The sequence below is a fragment of the Etheostoma spectabile genome, chromosome 5 (genome assembly GCF_008692095.1).
Source record: "Etheostoma spectabile isolate EspeVRDwgs_2016 chromosome 5, UIUC_Espe_1.0, whole genome shotgun sequence".
In the NCBI taxonomy this organism is placed as follows: Eukaryota; Metazoa; Chordata; class Actinopteri; order Perciformes; family Percidae; genus Etheostoma; species Etheostoma spectabile.
Genome location: NC_045737.1, coordinates 10841591 through 10859718, shown reverse-complemented (window position 1 = coordinate 10859718; position 18128 = coordinate 10841591). Strand labels below are relative to the sequence as shown.

The 18128-nt window shown below is 38.9% G+C and overlaps 1 protein-coding gene and 1 long non-coding RNA gene across 3 annotated transcripts in view; one reads left to right on the top strand and one right to left on the bottom strand.

Annotated features, from left to right (window-relative positions):
• Positions 1-18128, bottom strand: part of pebp4 (phosphatidylethanolamine binding protein 4) — an 83397-nt gene that overhangs the window by 61206 nt on the left and 4063 nt on the right. The gene's annotated exons all lie outside the window — the stretch shown is intronic.
• Positions 18030-18128, top strand: part of LOC116690232 (uncharacterized) — a 9789-nt gene continuing 9690 nt past the window's right edge. Inside the window, exon 1 of the long non-coding RNA XR_004332195.1 lies at positions 18030-18042. This is a non-coding gene — a long non-coding RNA (uncharacterized LOC116690232). The remainder of the gene's footprint in view (positions 18043-18128) is intronic.

The window sequence follows — 18128 nt, the reverse complement described above, 5'->3', positions numbered from 1 at the left end:
GGGGGGGGGGGTTGCTTGGCGTGTGGGCTGAACCTAGTCAAGACTGCCAGTTGACAGGGCCAGATTTTCCAGTATGGAAGAGTCTTGTTTCAGTGGGCGAAGCTGGGTGTTGGGAGACTGGGAGAGAGGACTGCCCAGGGCTTGGAAGCTCGAAAGAGAATATTTCAAACAGACAAGCACCGTCTGTGTTCCAGTGTCACCAGCCCACCCGTCTGACAATCAGGGCTAAGTCATCGCACGGGCTCTGAGTAATTCAGGGAGCACTCTTATCACCTTAGAAGATGTTGCAATCTCAGACGTCAGAGCAGTCTGAGGGCCCAGCAGCAGAAAAAAGCGTTAAACGGTACACAGCACAGAGTGTGAAAGACAAAAAAGAACAGTTAAAATGTTCACCTGCAGGCAAAACATTAAGAGCATGAACAGCAAAGCTTGGGGAAATGCAACCACAATACGGCGCTTTGATTTTGAATCCTTAGCAACAATGTGTCCTCAAAAACACGCGCTTTGCACGCAGCACTGAAAATCCTTAGTTTTGGAGAACTGGCTAGAATTAAATAATTCGTCTGACAGATCATTTTGTGTATGTTGATATATTTAGCGCTGTCAGAGGGGACATCACGGAGAATGGCACTTATATCACAATGCAAAAACTGTTATCACAGGAGGTACAGGTTTATGGTTCAAGGGCTCGTCCATTCAAAGAGAACAAGCTCAGCCTCTCTGCCTGACACACTGATAAAGACAGCACAAATAAAACAGCTCCACAGCTCCATCTTTGCCTCTCCCCAAGGGAATAATATATCACCCATCTGAATGTGGCACATATTGAATCATTTCCAGCGTTGATGATTCATTTGAATAAATCAGCCTTTTTTATTTTGCCAACTTGAACTGATACTGAAATGAGAAAAAAACGGAGTCACATTGTTGGATGTGAGGAAGGACAGGTGTTAAAGTGCTCTATAGGACTGGTAATCCTAATCCCCTTTCAAGCAACAATTAATGACTACAGCAATAATCTTCGCATATATGTTGTTGCAATTCCTTTTTGACTGTCAACCCTAACCTGCCTAACTCACATAGACCAAATCCAGGGGGATATGTCGCTAGAGGCAGATAGGATCTTATCCTGGATTTGCATAGATAAATGCACAGCAATAATTCAAGTAGCACTCGTAGTTTTGACCTGAGATATGTCTTCAACCTGACCATACGCAATTAACAATACCTGCTCTCAGGAGCTAAATTTTGATACACAGATGATCCACAGAAAGATGTCCACTTGTTATTTGCATTTGCTCTTAACAGATTTCAAATATTTCAGGGAAAGAAAATTTTAATATGGAATCTTTCCTGAAACAAAAAACTTTCAATGTCTTCTGCAAAAAAGCTACGGATGCACAGGATCAGCCTATCGGCAAATTTGAAAAATCACCAGCTTGTGCAATGAAAGGGTTACATCCGCATTCAAGCTAAGAGACATACTCTAACATACACAGACACAAATCCTGTTGAGCTGAGCCGAGCAGAGATACCCTACCAGCCCTCCAAGGCACAATTAGGATTTCACGGGGGGAAGAAATCTACATTCCTGCACACATGAAAAAAAGTCCTTTCTCCCTCTCCACAACAATATCAACTTTTTACTCAAGGAAAAACCTGAAGCACCACTCGATAGGATTTGGACAAAGAAATGAAAAAACAAAGCCAGAAAAAAAAAAAATCTAAATTTAAGCTGCAGTTGTTAAAGAAAAAATATTATGGTTGAGGAAAATCCAGTCCTAAGCCTCCTAGTTCCAATCAATTTCTCCTATTCTCTGTGATATGAAAAGAAGCAACCACTCATAGTTTGTTTGAAGTGCTCGACTGCGTGGAGCTGTGCTGCGTTCAACAACACTTTGTATGGACAGCCTCACTGTATGACTTTAACACTTGTCAGACATTCAGTCCAAGTGCAAGAGGGGAAGTACCTGACAGGTGGAAAAGAGATGGGATGGAGCAACATTTCATTTCATGAGGTAAAATGATAAGTGAGCAGAAACACATCAGAGTTAAATCATTATGGTACAGCACACATATAGGGCGGAGATACAGCTCTGCGAGAGCAAGTCATCTTTGTGGGCTGTCACACTTGTGTTAGCAGGATGTTGTTATATTATTATATCACATCAGATACATTTCCTTATGAAGACGTAGCTTTGCAGAGTAAATGATCTTGTCTGCTTCTTAGGTTGGGAATATTGTTGATAATGACAAAGTGGTACATTCATTGATGAACAAGTATGGGGCTAGAACGTTCTTGTACATAGAGAAATACAATTAAATGATTTGTTTTCATTATTTGCAGGGTTTTCATTACCATAATTGGTCTTTAGGCACCTCCGTGTTGGTTGATTGGCCGATATTTGCGGTACGAAGCTCAGAAAAATCGACATTGTGGCGCCGCGTAATATTCCAGTGTGAAAGTACCTATGACAAAAACAACTATATGTGACAAAAAAATATATATTAAAAACTATTGGGAAAAATATATCTGAAGTCTGAAATATTGAAAAGAAACGCCCCTGGTGTGTTATGGCCTTAATACTTAGCCGAAATCGAGCCAAAAACCTGTGAGCTATGAACAGCTAGGTGGCAAAGTAAGCTTCTGAGCACACGGTGGATATTTGGCTTGTCAAAATGATTGCTGTCTTAATTTGGTAGCTGATAAAACAGTCCCGCCAAAACTCTTCTTCATTTGTCAGAAACAAAAAACAATAATCTATGGTATAAAACAAATGAAAACTACTTGACAGAGTAAGTTTAAAGAGGCCTTTATTGTATCAGGCAGCTCTTTAAACTCTTATCCAAAAAAACATTAATTATGCGTGTAGCACAGACACAATGACTTTGACCCCATCATGTCTGATTTAACTTTGACAGACATTAAGCTAAATACCATGAAGGCAATACATTGACTCAGGCTTCATCTACAATGACTGTTTCCAAGTTCAAATTGACAGTTTTACTGATGCAATCTGGCAAAAGTAATGCCCTGAAGCACATCCATGGAGCATTATGCCAAATAAAGACATTAGCAGCACTTGAGTTTGAACGAGACCTTTTAGCTGCCCGGCCTGTGAAGTGGTGTTTTAAGGAAAAACACATTGTAACCGTCACTACCCATTTTCAGATTTGGGTTGCGTCTGAAGAAAAGGTTACGCACATCATGTATCTGAACATGCCCAGATCTGCAGTCAGGCATAAAGTTGGCGCCCAGATACATTGTGCAATCACTGTTTAAGGGTTGGGGCGTTGTTTTGATTTTAATAACTCTGATCCCAGTTCAGATTCTTCCTTTCGATTCCGGTTCTTATCGATTCTGGATTCTGATTCTTTGAGGGGTGGAGCTGAAACGGGTTGAAAGGTTATTTCACAGATAAAAGGAAAATGTTATTTTGTTTCAATGGTGATTCACAGTTTTCCCGGGTTTTTTTTTAACGTAAAATCAAGCCACACTTTAGAGAGCTGCTTGCTGTGCTCCGTGGCTGCAACACAACAAGAAGATCAAGATCAAGATCAACTGCATTGTCCCCTGAGGGAAATTTGTCTTGGGCATCAGTGCTACATAAGGCTGCTATAAACATCATAACACATAGACTTTACACTCACATACAACATACAATCCACCCTACCTTGCATACATTGCACAAGTCTCAATGACCCTCCCCTGTCAATTGATTACCAAGTCAATAAAACCTGAATAATAAAAAACAGATAATTCTGTATAATTACACTAGAGCAGATATAAAAGAAAAACAATATGACAGAAACAAAGTACAGCCGCCACAATACTATATAACAAAATCTCATAAGAATCACATAGTAAAAATTAAACTAAACTAATTAGACTATGATTAAAAATAACTAAATAAAGTGCCGTAAGTGCTTCAAGCTATTTTGCACTTGAAGAAGTACTTGAAGTACGCCGGTCGCTACGTAAACCCAAACTTGTTAAATTTTGAACCGATGCTCGGATTTGAAACCAAATTTTCCAAACGATTACAATAAAGTTGGAACCGGTTCTCGATTGCCCAATCCTAATCGCTGTGTGCGTCAGCTTTCTCATTATCCATACCTCTCGTGACATTCACAGAAAGAAACAAAGCACCCTGCCAACACCTACTCTGCGAGAGAGCTCTTTCAGTTCAGCTCAAAAGCTGAGAGCTCCCAAACCTCCACACCACAGTGTGGGCAGTTCTGGCAGAGCCGTGTGCCTAAGAACACTGACTGAGTGCAACAGTTGGACTAATAACAGAACAAAATGGAATGAAATGGACGCACGGCTTGGACAGCTCCACAGCCGAAAAAACAGGTAGACTTCTGCCCACCTCTGTCTTATTCAAGAGCGAAAGATGTCCACAATGCATCTCAGGTCTTAGTGCCATGAGGGGCGTTGAGCTCGCAGCTTCAGCCACTTCTGGGTAAAGCAAATCACTTTAATATGTTAAGAAGATTAAGCTGGATAAATGTCTAGATACATTTTTTTGAAAAGCCACGTAAATCTGTAGTGTTTTTATTCGGGGAGGGGCGGTGTGTGAGTCAGTTGAGACGATCAACACAAGCCCACCGAAATGCAACGCGATTGGCTAGGGGAAATTGGGCTTATTTTGAGATTTTGCATTTTTTAAGCTTCTTGAATCTAAGACCATCCCACCTCTTTCTTATTATTTTTAACACCAACCTTTGGGACAACAAAACTATAGAGAGAAATAAAAAAATAAAAAACGCTGGTCACAGTTTCATTTGCCACTGCTCTCCGGCTTAAAATAAGCACAAAGAAGATGAGAAAGAGGTTAAAGTTGCAGGTTTTTAAAGTGAAGTACTCATACGGCTTTCAGGTAAATCATGCAAGTCAAGTTAATTGATTGAAACTAGTATATTGTAAATACAAAATACATGGCTGACTTTTTTTCTATCTTAAGAATTAGCAATCTGAGGGTGTCCGCCTGTCAGCTCGCTGTGCTAGAAATTGAGTGTGAAAGAGAAAGGGAGAAATGGAACAAATAATGTAAAGGGATTAACAAATCATTTGCATAACATTTTCTCTGATTTTCTCTGCTTCCAAACTACAGGATCGGGGAAAAAATGACAAGGAAGGCAGTTTAATCATCCCCCTGTTCTCAGATCAATCAAGCATCAATTGACCTGATTTGCTGCAACCATTAGCGACAGCCTTATAATGTCAAAAGCAAAATAAATGGCTGGTAAAATATCCTAAAAAAAAAATGGTTTTAAAAAGAAACGACCCACAAGGTAACTACACAAGTTGGGAAAAGTAGGAAACATCTGATGAAAAGCATTCCCCAAAGAAAAACTTGAAAAGCGTGCATTTGTGAAAAGATACTTTACTTTCACCGTGCCAAACGTGTATTAACCTGTTTTTTTTCACTCTGTCGCTCCATCCAGAGTTAAGACAATAAGACCAGTGAGGAGATGAAGGGGATGGCATTATGGGGAGTTAAGCGTTATGAGCAGCCCTGAAGCTGTTCCTAAAGAAGGTGAATCAGAGGATTGGGACACAACTGTAACTAAACCCTGTGCCGGACCACAAATGAGAAGCATAAAAACATTTTGGGCAAAATGCCACTAAGCCAAGCATCTGGGTCTTAAGTAAACTTCCAATCATCACTCTTAACTTTGTAATTACTTAGTTCTAAAAGAGAAGAGGCTGTCAAGGGAGAAAAAAAGTAAAATTCCTCCGTTTGAAAGAAAAGCACAACAGCAAGTGCTTTATAATATATTAAAACAATTTTTTTATTTAAGATAAATTATAGAATCTAAAAGAAAGTTTACATTGAAAAAAAGTCCTACAAATCAAATGGCAAAATGCCATTTAATCTCCCTTCTAATATAGCCCACTCATCTCTAATACAGATGGTCTCTGCGAGTGTGTGTGTGAGTTACGCGTGCTCAGATTTAAACGCTTCACGGCATAACGTGTCATACTGAAATTTGTGAAATCCATGAAATAATAAACCTTTCTCATTACAAACAATAACAGAAGAAGGAAATCATTTTAAAAGCATTTTAGCTATCTATGGTTGATTGATTGCTAACGTTAGCTCAAAACGCCATTCAACTGACAGCCTTGTTATATTTGATGCTAACTTGTAGCCGGCAGTGAACCAACTTGGTTAAGAAGTCCATTTTTACTGTGTTGACATTACGGATGTCTCTCGTTAGCAACTGTTGGCTACTTGTCGCTAAGTGATACATGCGCGACTCACATCTGCACTCGACTCACATCGGGCAGTGACACAGAGAACGCGGTTTTAAAACATGTCATCAACATTGTGAAACTAGTTGGAGATGTTTAGGTATACGTGGTGTAACAATTGTTCCTTTTGTAGTGAAAGCCCCCAAATTGATGGATATGGTGCAATCTCCAACTGGCACCCTGGTTGCCGTGAATGGCTGCCAGCGGTTGGTCAAAATGTCCTATCCCATTGGACCAACATGCAATAACAGACCTTATCTACATCCTAGTAACCCTGAGAACTAAATAAAACACTTACTCACAATCATTATTTGAATTTAATTATATTATAATTGTATTATATAGTGCTGTGAAGCAGTAAAATCGGGTTCTCAATGGGTAAAGTGGGACAGTAAAGCATCATTTTTATCTGTGTATGTACTGTATATACTTTCATAATCAACACTGAGCTCATCATTAAGGATGAGATTACAAAATATTTGTAGATTCTGTAGTTATGACACTGCACAGAGAAGGTAAGTTAAACGACAGTGTGCTGAGATGAATAAGGTTTAAGTGCCCATATTATGAAATAAATCACTTTTTCTGGGATTTGGGGGTTTATTTTGTGGCTCTGATGCTTCCACACACATACAGACTTGGAAAAAAACATCCATGCTGTTCTGAGTGAGATACAGGTTTATGAATGTCCTCTTCTTCAGTCTCCGGGTGAGCTGAATCTCAACGGCTTACTACGTCACTAGCCGAGACGAGGTGGCTAACCGTAGCACATGCTAGTGATAGCATGCAAGCTCGTTCTCAATGGCAAAACACTGCTACAACACATACTATTTCCCCATAGTCTACAAAAGAACTACTTCCTGTCCCTGTTGTGCAGGTATTCCACAAGTGGCCCTCGTCTAGAAGAAGTCTCCCAGCTAATCCGGCCTTGGACTGACCAAAGTTGGAGATAGAGTTATCTAGCCATGAGCCTTACCGAGCTATTGAGCATGTGCAGCTCCCAACAAAGATAGGATAGAAGGTGGATGTCTCACTCTGGAGCTAAAACAGAGACCTAAACTCACAGGGTGAAAAGAGAATCTGCAGCAATGTGCAGTACAACAAAATATGGTGTTTTCTGAAAATGGGACCATGTAAACCTGTTCTGGTTCAACCTCAACAATTATGAACCTGAAAATGAGCATAATATACATATATATATATATATGTTTCATATCCGATGTTACTTCACTTTTGGTTCCACATGTGAGGTTGAATGTCACGTAGCTCTGTTTGTTTTGCAAAAAAAACCAACATTATTTTTAAAGGAGAAAGAAACCCCGGTCTTCTGGGTTGAAGTCTTGTATTTGTCCTACCCATCCACCATCCCAACCTGGGTCCTTACTGGGCAAATTTGGCGCTCTTTTGCTTTGGCTTATACAAGAAGCTGCATGTCTGATGTCTCCCTGCTGGACACATCACATTAATAAAATGTACAAGTTCCTTACTGTGCCAAAGTGCGACCGAGTCTTTTTCCAGATCTTACAATGATTCCCCGGTAAATGTTAGGTTTCTGTGGCTCGTATAAATAGAAATTTAATCTTGTATGTTTGTCTAAGTATCCACAGCAGCAGATGCACTTTCCATGCAGATTATGAATCTCTGTTTAAACAGATCTTGCCGTCAATGTATATGAACTGACAAAATAGAATTTCTGTGTGAATACTGAATAATAATCAGGAGGCACAGGTTCAGGTTTTTTATTAAAGACCTGCTCCTTTCCCAAGTCTCTGCTATTGCCTCTGTGCTGAAGCAGTCGTGTGTGGTCTTGTGCACCCGATTCCAACATGCAGACATGCACCTGGCTGTTCTAATGAACAGTCGTCCATATTGCTATGAAACGTAATTCACTGTAATTTGTATGTATTCTACATAGTTATTTGTGAATGCGCCACATTGACTTGCTGCTGTAAAAGACCGCCATGGTCCGCGTTAGTTAGCGCTTAGCGGTTAGTTAGCGGTTAGTTAGTGTCCTGGAAGAAATGAAGGGGGAAAACACAAGATTTTCACCCAGGAAACGTGTGTTTGTGTCCCGGGAAGGGAAGGAAACCTAAGGGAACTGCTGTTTCAACCCAAACCAAAATCATTAGTTTGAGCTCCGAGGAGATGCTACTTTCAAAATCTTGCTAGCTTTTCAACATTACCAACCGAGCCTTCAACTGTCGTCGCCGCATGACAGTCAGCTTCTGTCGGCTTAACTTAATTGTAACGGCCCCAGAAAGGACCAGCACCGCTCGGTGCTCTGTACCCGGCTCACATTGACCTTTTCCCTGCTAAATTTAAATGTAAAGACGGCTAATCCTAACTGTCATGTGACCAGTTTTCGTAGGCTATCCTACAAATTGTTTTGCACGCGTTTTTGTACAACATCATACAAACTCATTCATGAAAATGGGTTGCAGACATTGACCTTTGCACATTTGCTTCCAACAATGGATGGTTACATTTTATGACTTTGATAGTTTGCTATGTAAGTAAAGATGTCCTCTCTATAAACACTAAAAAGTTCCCATGTTTTGAAACAACTAAACTAGTCTTAAGAAAATCAGCGTCGGCTGAATCGGCTTTGCATGTTGAACCACCTCCTTTACTCAGAGCTTTTGCCAAATACTGGAAATAATTTTCTGCCTGCATAGAAACCTGACCATTGTCATCTGTAAGAGCATCCCAGAGCTTCCTTAATCTGTTCTTATCCTCCCATTGATAATACAATACATTTTTATGGTAATTGATATCACATTTTACTCACAGCCAAAGAGTAAAAAGTATTGCTGCCTGCCTACGCTCTTCAACCAAATGTAAGGTGAAGGAATACCATGCTGCAACGGCAGGGGTACAAAAAGGGTCGCTCCAAAAAATAAAATAGACTGTCGGTGTATAAGCAAATGCATGGGTGAGTGGTGGGGGGGGGGGGAACAACAGGAAGAGGAGATGAGATAAATAAGGTAGAGCTGTGAAATTCACCGAATTTTGATCGCAGTTTTGATCACGACGATCACAAAACAATGTAATCCCTGTAAATAATCGTCATTTCAATAGTGACCAAAAATATTGGTGATTATTAGATTAGATAGATTAGATAATACTTTATTCATCCCATTCCTTTGTTATAGTAGCATTCTCAACAATAACAGCAGCAACAATAACAGCAAAAAACATATCTATAATCTATTATAATCTATCTATAATCGAGCATCCCTATAAGAATAAGAAGGTATACAAATATTGGTCATGAGATATGCAGTAGATGTGTCAAGTGCACGAGAGACGCAATATCTTTTTGAGTACTTCTGCTTGCACCTGTAGCGGTCCGCGCGCCGCAGCGATGCTTCATAAAGTGCAAATTATTATTCTTCTGTGTGGAAAGGTGGCTTAGGAGGTTTATTGTCTCTCTTCATTCCACTGAATATGCATAATCAATCCAGCGCTCTTGCTAGCAGAAGGTTGTAAATCTTTCCTCTTCAGGAAGCTTGCATGAATCATTTAGGATGTGTAGAAGTGGGCTATGACTGAATGAAGCGGGACACGGGTCAGCTTAACAGGGTGTTATAATGACAAAGGGGAACATTAGCTAAGGAAATAAAGTCACTGAATCTCGGCCAAACACGCTTATTTAATCCAGCAGAGCCAAAAACACCCACCTGATGACACTGAATATGCAATTAGATAGATATTACAGAACATGTTTCACTTGTTGACCCTCAAAGGATCAAGTCAGCGCCTTGTCTGTACATCTAAATATATATCCTTGACTCACAGCTGACTGAGACCATCGCCTACTGAAAATAAAAACCCTCTCTTTGCACTCTCACATCCCCAACATGAAGACCTATCAGGAATCCTGCATGGGTGTACATGTAGGCTTTCCTAGGAATGACATGGTCTGCTAAAGAGGAACCCCACCCTCGCTTTCTCCGGCATGCCAACACAGAGGAGAGTGGGCAGCGCTGAGACGGCAGCCTGCCGTGGGCACTGCCAGGCTTAAAGCTGCCCTGTCGTCATCAGAGGCTTGCAGAAAAGAACGCTGAGATTCACAAAAAAAAAAGAAGAAAAAAAGAGGAGGGGGATCGTTGCATTTAAATCCTCTCTCAACGCCCCCACATGTTTTAGCAAAAGCATAAAAATCATTCACAGAGAGAGAGAAAGCGAAAAAGAAAAAGATAGAGGGAAATAGAGAGGAAACAGCTATTAGCAGCAGTAAGCAAGCTCAAGAGATCATAGTGAGGCAGCTCTAATCGCAGTAATGGTTTAAACCCTCATTCCATCCACCAGATGCAAGAAATGTCTACCAAAAAACAAGGCTTTGAAAATCCCCCATGTCTAAGAATGTGCCCTGTGGCTATGGTCCTTACTAAAAAAAGAAAAATAAAGAAAAAAGCAACTGAACTTTTGGAGTAACTACGAGGTAAAGATAGCTTCTGTGGCCTGTGTTGGTTACACTCACTACATTGAAGAATGATGAGAATGCCTGTATCAAAATAAAAGCTCATAAGTATTTTAAATTATCTGTAATGTACATTAATGTCAAACATAAGAATGCTCTAGTGGGTGCACATAGGACCAAACTCTCTGCCCTCTAATATAAGTTCATTATTTAGGTAATGAAAAAAGAAACAAGAGACATAACCTTTCATTGAGTTTACTCACTTTCCCTAAATGTTGCAATGAATGACCGGGGAGATTTATCTCAGAGAAATGAAGAGATTACTGAAAAGTGAGTGAACATTTTCTTGCAAGTAAAAAATATTTAAACTAAAATCTAGAGGTGGAGTGAAAAAAAATGTTTCTTTGATGCCTCGCAATTCTGTCTTGAAACACTATGTCTTGTGCATTAAGTTGTGATGTTGTATTGTATATTGTGTTGCTGTCTGCATTGTCTCTTTTCAAGAAAGCGTGTGGTGGCGCTGTTCCATAGCTGCCACCTGGAGGCTCGCTCCAACCTAAGTCAAATTCCTCGTATGTATGTCATACCTGGCGAATAAAGCTGATTTTGCTTCTGCTTCTGATATGCGTCAATGTAATAATAATAATTGGAAATTTAAAACCCATTTTACCGACGGGCTGCACATTCCTTACTGCTGAACAGGATGGTGAAACGTAACAGACATAAACATGTATGGTTCCGTTCTAAGACGGGCTACTTCTTGAGTTTTGGTGAGGAAGGTTAAGCGTGAGCTTCTATGAAATTAAAGGGAAAAGGGACTTGGACCAGAGTCACAACATAGTCCACATCCTTGACGTTTAACTTCCAGTATTGCTCCAGTGGAGCAGGAAATTCCGCCGGATGCAAGTATTATCCGTTTCCTTCCTCTTTCTTTGTGTTGGAATTTTGAATTATGAACATTAAAATTAAATTTTAATAATGAGTTCTATGTTTGACTGCTCCTCAGGTCTCTGCAGGGTAGATTGAGACAGCTAGCTAGAATCTGAGTTTTCTCTTGCAACTATTTTACAGCGGCTCTGTGCAAAGTGCCGCCCGTGACGATTTGGATTGGTTTAAAGAAATGAAATAAACCAGAGCATATTTCTCTCCCATCCCCAGATGCTATTTGGAGTAGCCAGACCCTCCTTTAGCGTACTTTGAAGGGCCTGGCACAGCGAGACTATGTCTAACTAGACTAAAATATTTTGAGAACACAACTAACTCCAGAAACCATATTTCACACATAGTCACACAGCAAGAGAAAAGAAATCACGTAGATCGAGACGGCCCATTTGGGGCCCGCGGGCCGAGTTTGCCCGCCATGGATTTGACATGCTCATGCTTATTCTCCTCTTATTTTAAAAGTTATGACTATGAAACATACATTTTGCGCAGTTAAAAAGTCCGTAATCTGAGTTTAACGGCAATGTAAAGCACAATGCTGGTAAACTTCCCATTTAAATTACATAAGTAGGTTTTTTCTACGGAAAATGGCAAGAATTACGTTATTCTTCACCATCTTATTTATTTTTGGGCCGTGGGCTTCCATCCAGATACATTTTGGCCCTTCATATGAAAGAATTTGGGCACCTCTGATGTAGATAGATAACGCATTGATAATCGCTTAATAACCACATGGTAGCTGTCTGAATCATGAAGTTGCTATAGATTCTCATCCTTACTAAAATCATTGTCATCAGGCTGTTCATAGAGTACATTAAAAACTCAATTAAACACAAAGTTCATGATGGTTTAAGAAGGTGAGAGCTCACTAAAACATTAGTTGCACACCTGGATGAGCTGACATGTAACCAAATACATACAGAGCGTTTTAATCCTTTCTAATTCAGAGTTCTTTGGTTATTTTTGGAATCTTCTTAATTTCCACTTTTCTAATATGATGTTCTGCAGGCAAAGCTTTATCTGTTTTCTGTCATGTAGCCAAGTTGTTTTGACTAACATGAGAAACTCATGTTGCTCTTTATCTCTTTAAAAAAAATCCCCAAAACAATTTGGCACTTACAGCAGATATTACTGTTGAACTGAGACACTATGAGTGACTATTTTTAACAGGAAAGGTGTTACAGTAATACATAATTTTGCCATTTAGAAGCTATCTTCAGCAGTCAATTAATCTGCATCTTCATAAAACAATTAATAAATCAACAGTAATGTTGCTGCAGTCTAATGTAGGGAAAATATCTTTTGTACAGGTATTTCAGGATTTTACTAAAAATGCAATTGGATGATGACCAGTGCCAAAATCTTTTCTTTGTTTACATAATTCATCAGTGAGCTGGCTTACTGACCAATTTATAACAACAGAAGAGAGTGATTTTACCTTATAACTGAAGATATTTATCTTGAACCTAGAAGACCACCATTTTTTTAAACCCCTAATTTCCTATGTTTTTGTGTCTAAATGACTGATAAGAACAACAATCTTTGACATTGGTCCAGTGTTAAGCGAGATCGCTGAAGTCGGCAGCGGCGAAACAAGCTGCAACGTAAGATCCAGACTCAATTTAAAAAAGCAATACTTTTAGCGTGTAAATCAGTCAACTTTGTGTTTATTTCAACCAAAACTAGAGTTGTGATGGTTGGAAAAGTGGAAAGACGACCCAAAAAACGGCTTTTCAGAGTTGTATTTGTTTCTGTCGACTTTGAATGAAGTGTGTTTTATGTTGCTTATATTAATGATTATTTACATGGAATGGAGTCTGGTGAGTTTCGCTGTTTTTTTGTCTTAAAAAAGGATCTTGCTCATTAACAGAAAAGTCGACCTCCGTAGAAATCCTTTCCATAATGTTGTCAGACACTTAGAATAATAATCTGAGTCTGTCGGTGGCAAAACGAGCACTTTTGTGAAGGTGAAAACAAGCTGGACAATTGTCTTATTAACTTACATTGTAGCTTGTTTCGCCAATGTCAGAGATTCTTGTTCCCATAAGTCACTTAGACACAGAAACATGGAACATAGGTTGTCCGGGCTGAATAAAAACCTAATCAATTTCCACAAGTACTCTATTCATGAAGTTGTGCTATGTCATTTTTGATATTAGGACTACATGTAAAAAAAAGCTGGTGAACATTTGTTGCTCTACTTGGGTATAAACCCATTTAATTGATGTTTAATCTTCAGGGAATTCACTAGCAGTTACCATGTTTTTGTAACTAAATTATATTCGGACTTATATTATGTATTCCCCTTTGAAACACTAGATGTATCTTTAAACATTAAGTCTGTATTGTTCAAATATGACACAGTATCAGGAAATGAAAACAAAAGCTTTATCTTCCAGAGACTTCTAGTGGTGCAGAGTTCAGATGTTAATTTAATAATTAAAAAGTGAATTTAAAACTTATGTGGCCACCTTTAGCACTCTGTACTTCAAACTAATTACAATATTTTCAAAACATGTTCCTCATCATGAAATAATATGGTCAGCTCTGTTTCACCTCCAATCGTTTTACCATTTTGAACTTTATTTATGAGACTAATTGTAACCAAGTCATGTTGTAACAGTTTAGTCCCATTAGCCAACACATGTCCCACTTGCTTTTGAGGCTTCTGAGTATAATTAGGATTTCTAAAAATGCTTCAAACACACACACGCCAGCTTTAGTTAACACATAAGTTTGAGTGTCAAATCACTGCTCTGAAGTTTGAACACAGAAATCTGCAGTTTCTGTGGCCCTTTGCTTTTGTTTTTGGTTACGATCACCTATTTAGAGGCAAGGTTTATGGGACTACTGCCCATCGCGCTCCATTACAGTTACTCAGCAGGCATGCATCCCGTCGCAGTGATGAAGTGGGTGTTGCAGTGGGTGGATTTGAAACTGAGTGGCCACTATTCTGTATTCTTGCTACTGGGTACAAGCGCTGAGTGGCAGAGAATATAGCAGCAGCGCTGGCAGCAGGGTGCAGGGACAGAAAGCGGGGTGGACAAGCAGCCCGACCACAGAACCACCGGCAACAGTGTGCGCTTCCTTAAGTGTCAGGAGAAATGGAGAATTACATTTCAAAGCCCAGTAAATAAAGTTTGTATTGATTCAACCTAACGTGTAATCTGTTTTGCTGTCTGACACGGATTCGGGCAATAAAAGAGAATCATGTAAGACAGCATTATAGATAATACGACCATAGATCAAATGGAGTTTGGGCAAGAGAAGGGCAATAGATCATGTTCAAGCCAGACTGCTTAGCTCTGGAATTCATAAACTACTTCCTAAATCGAGGTGGCTTTCAATTTAAGTTTTCAATTTACAGATGTAGGATTTGGTGTGCGCTTGATGCAATTTCATTGTCAACTTCAGCAGAGGTTCTGTGGATTGGGAGCTGTGGCTCTCTCAATTTGATGCTCATGAATTAAAGAACAAGATCTACTGAAAAATACACATTTAGATAAATGAATCGTACACATCCGAATCAAGCTCTGTGATAATTTTCATATCTGGCATGACAAAAGTAGGTATTTTTTTAGAGAAACTTACTACATGTTAGGGCTGCTTGTTGTATTTGTGATAAAAAAAAACTGATTAAGTGCACAGCCCTACAGTGTTTTCCCTCACTTTGTAGAAGACTTAGACTTATTTGGCCGGGGGGTCTAGGCGTCCTGTTCAAGAAAATGTTACATTTTTCACATTTTTTTTTTTTAAACTGCAATTTCCCCATTCATTTTGTGTCTCTTGGTGGGTTTTTATGTCTCCTTGAAGTCGTGTTGCGTCTCTTTTTGGTCCTTTTTGTTTTCGTTGTGGTTGTTTTGTCTCTCTGTGGTCATTTGGCATCTCTTTGTAGTTGTTCTGCTTCTCTTTATCACGTCATTTTTGGATGATTATTATCTCCATATCTATGTCTAAAACATTGGAAAATAACTGAATAAATACCACTCAAAAAGCTTAAAGACAAAACTTTCAAATGAAGTCCAACTACAATCATCAGATCTGAGAAAACTGACATTCTGACATTCATTTGGCTTAGGGTGGTGCCCAAAATGCCCCAAACATGTTTCTCTTTTCAGTTTATACTGTATAAAAGTTATTTATAGGCTGTAATGTTAATGCCATTCTCTTCTCAAAAGCCGTTCCTTTGTTTTATCATCACCAAATGTCATTCTGACATTGCAGTTTACATATTTTAAATCCTATTTGGCACAAGCATAGTGTAATCTAAATCTACTATGGCACTCAAACTTCAAACTGTAATGTTACTGCTTTACTTTCAATGACAGCCTACTCTTTAAGACACATTAGTACATGTAGCTATTTATTTTTATCTTAGGGTCATGGTTTTCTCTTCAGTCTTCATATAAATAAGCAATTAATTCAGTAAACTACTGAAGAATACGGATTTATACACTGGTGCTCTAAAGCACGCACAGCTTTGTGTTCTGTCTGCTGTAATTTAATTTATTTATTTAATTTAATAACTGTAATGACACCGAACTGAGGATGGATATGTATTGTCTAAATAGAGATTACAGAGATTTATCAGTGAAAACAAGTCACTAAATCAATGACAGTATTATTTTCTCTACAATGTATGTTATCTGACGTTCTGGATAGTCTAAATTGCAGATAGGGCATTACTTTGGTTCATCAGTTGTTCAGTGGAAGACTTACAAGTATGATGTGCTAGCGCCACCCTCTGGTGACAGATGTTACTACAGTGTATCAGTAATCACAACAGGTGATGCAGATAATACAAAGTGGCACAGAAGCTTAAAGCTAGAGAGGACATTTTCAACTTTACTGAGTTCTTATTTCATTCTTATACTTGTAAAGAAAAATGCTGTGAACCTTTTGTTTCTTTTGACAGTAACGTAAAGATTGTTGTGTAGAGGTAGAGCTGCAGCTGGTTTGATCTATTAATGCACTCTAGTGTTAACCATAAGCATGTGCATGTTTGCCAAATGACACAGAATACACAAAGACAACATTTCACATTTAGTACAATGTCAAAATGTCCCCTCTTTGTTTTGAGTTTCTTTGTTTGATGAGAAAGACACTTAACATTAACCTCTTAAAGGGGCGCTATGCAGTTTTGGCCTTTTCTTTTCTTTTTGCTCGCAGGTTTCTCTATAGAGCCCCCCCTTACACAGGTTTCTCTATAGAGTCCCCCACCACAGGTTTCTCTATAGAGCCCCCCCCCCCACAGGTTTCTCTATAGAGCCCCTCCTACAGGTTTCTCTATAGAGCCCCTCCTACAGGTTTCTCTATAGAGCCCCCCTACAGGTTTCTCTATAGAGCTTCCCCTACAGGTTTCTCTATAGAGCTCCCCCTACAGGTTTCTCTATAGAGCCCCCCCTTCGGGTTTCTGTGTAGAGCCCCCCCTACAGGTTTCTCTATAGAGACGACCACCATTCAACTGGAAAAAGTCAAATAACCGTTCCAACTCCAAAGCTGTTCAGTTAAGGTACATTAAGCTAAAAGAAACCTGCATATTTCCCCTTTGAAGTCAAGTAAAAAAAGGTGTTGAACACTGTTACATTTATAAAATTTTAAGCAAATCAGACCATTTCTGACAGTTAATGCCGGAAAGATGTTTTTACACTTGATGATATTTTCCTGCATTAAGTATTGTTGCACTGACTGGTTCTTTCAGGTATAAAAAAAACACTCAAACAAATAGAATTACTATTCAAGAAAGCTATGAAAGTGTTTTATAAAAAATAAAAAAAACACTCATTTCATAATAACAGTCTAAAACATATAATTTCTTAAGCTTTAAGAATTTTAAAAGTTTCAAACATGCTTGCTTTTAAAGGCTTTTTATTGGCTGATTAGAGGAGTCAGTGAGGTGTCGTACACTCGTGTGCTGTCAGTAACAGGAAGTAAATATCGGACTAGCCGACCACGTGCAACAAGGGCGTGCCTCCACGTTTAACACTCATCTCAAACAACGGCTCAAAGCAAAACAAGAACTGGGATCACTTTGAACTTGACATGTTGCATAATGTATTTTGTTCTCTTCTACTTATTGTATCTATATCTTGTTACTTGTAATGTTCTGCTTTTATTACCTACAGATGTTAATTAGCATTCTTGCTAACTCCGGCATGTTGACGTCTTGAATTTCTACTTATGTTCATAGACATAAGTAGAAATCCCATCTACTTATGTTCAAGTATTCTGTTCTCTTAATTCCTCTGTTCTATCAATGAAAGAATGAAATAAAGAAACAAAAAGGCAGACACAAAGAGATGAGGATTTCCTTTTAAGAACTGTAAATCTGACCAATGGGTGTCAGTTTAGAATATGTCAAATATATTTGTGTCTTGTGACAGTTCAGTCAACTATTTAACGAGCAAAAAATGATAACGTTTCTCTTATTTAATAACCCACAGTTGTTTAATTATAATAACTGTGCATGTAAATACATCCTACTGGGACTATTTGATTACTGTG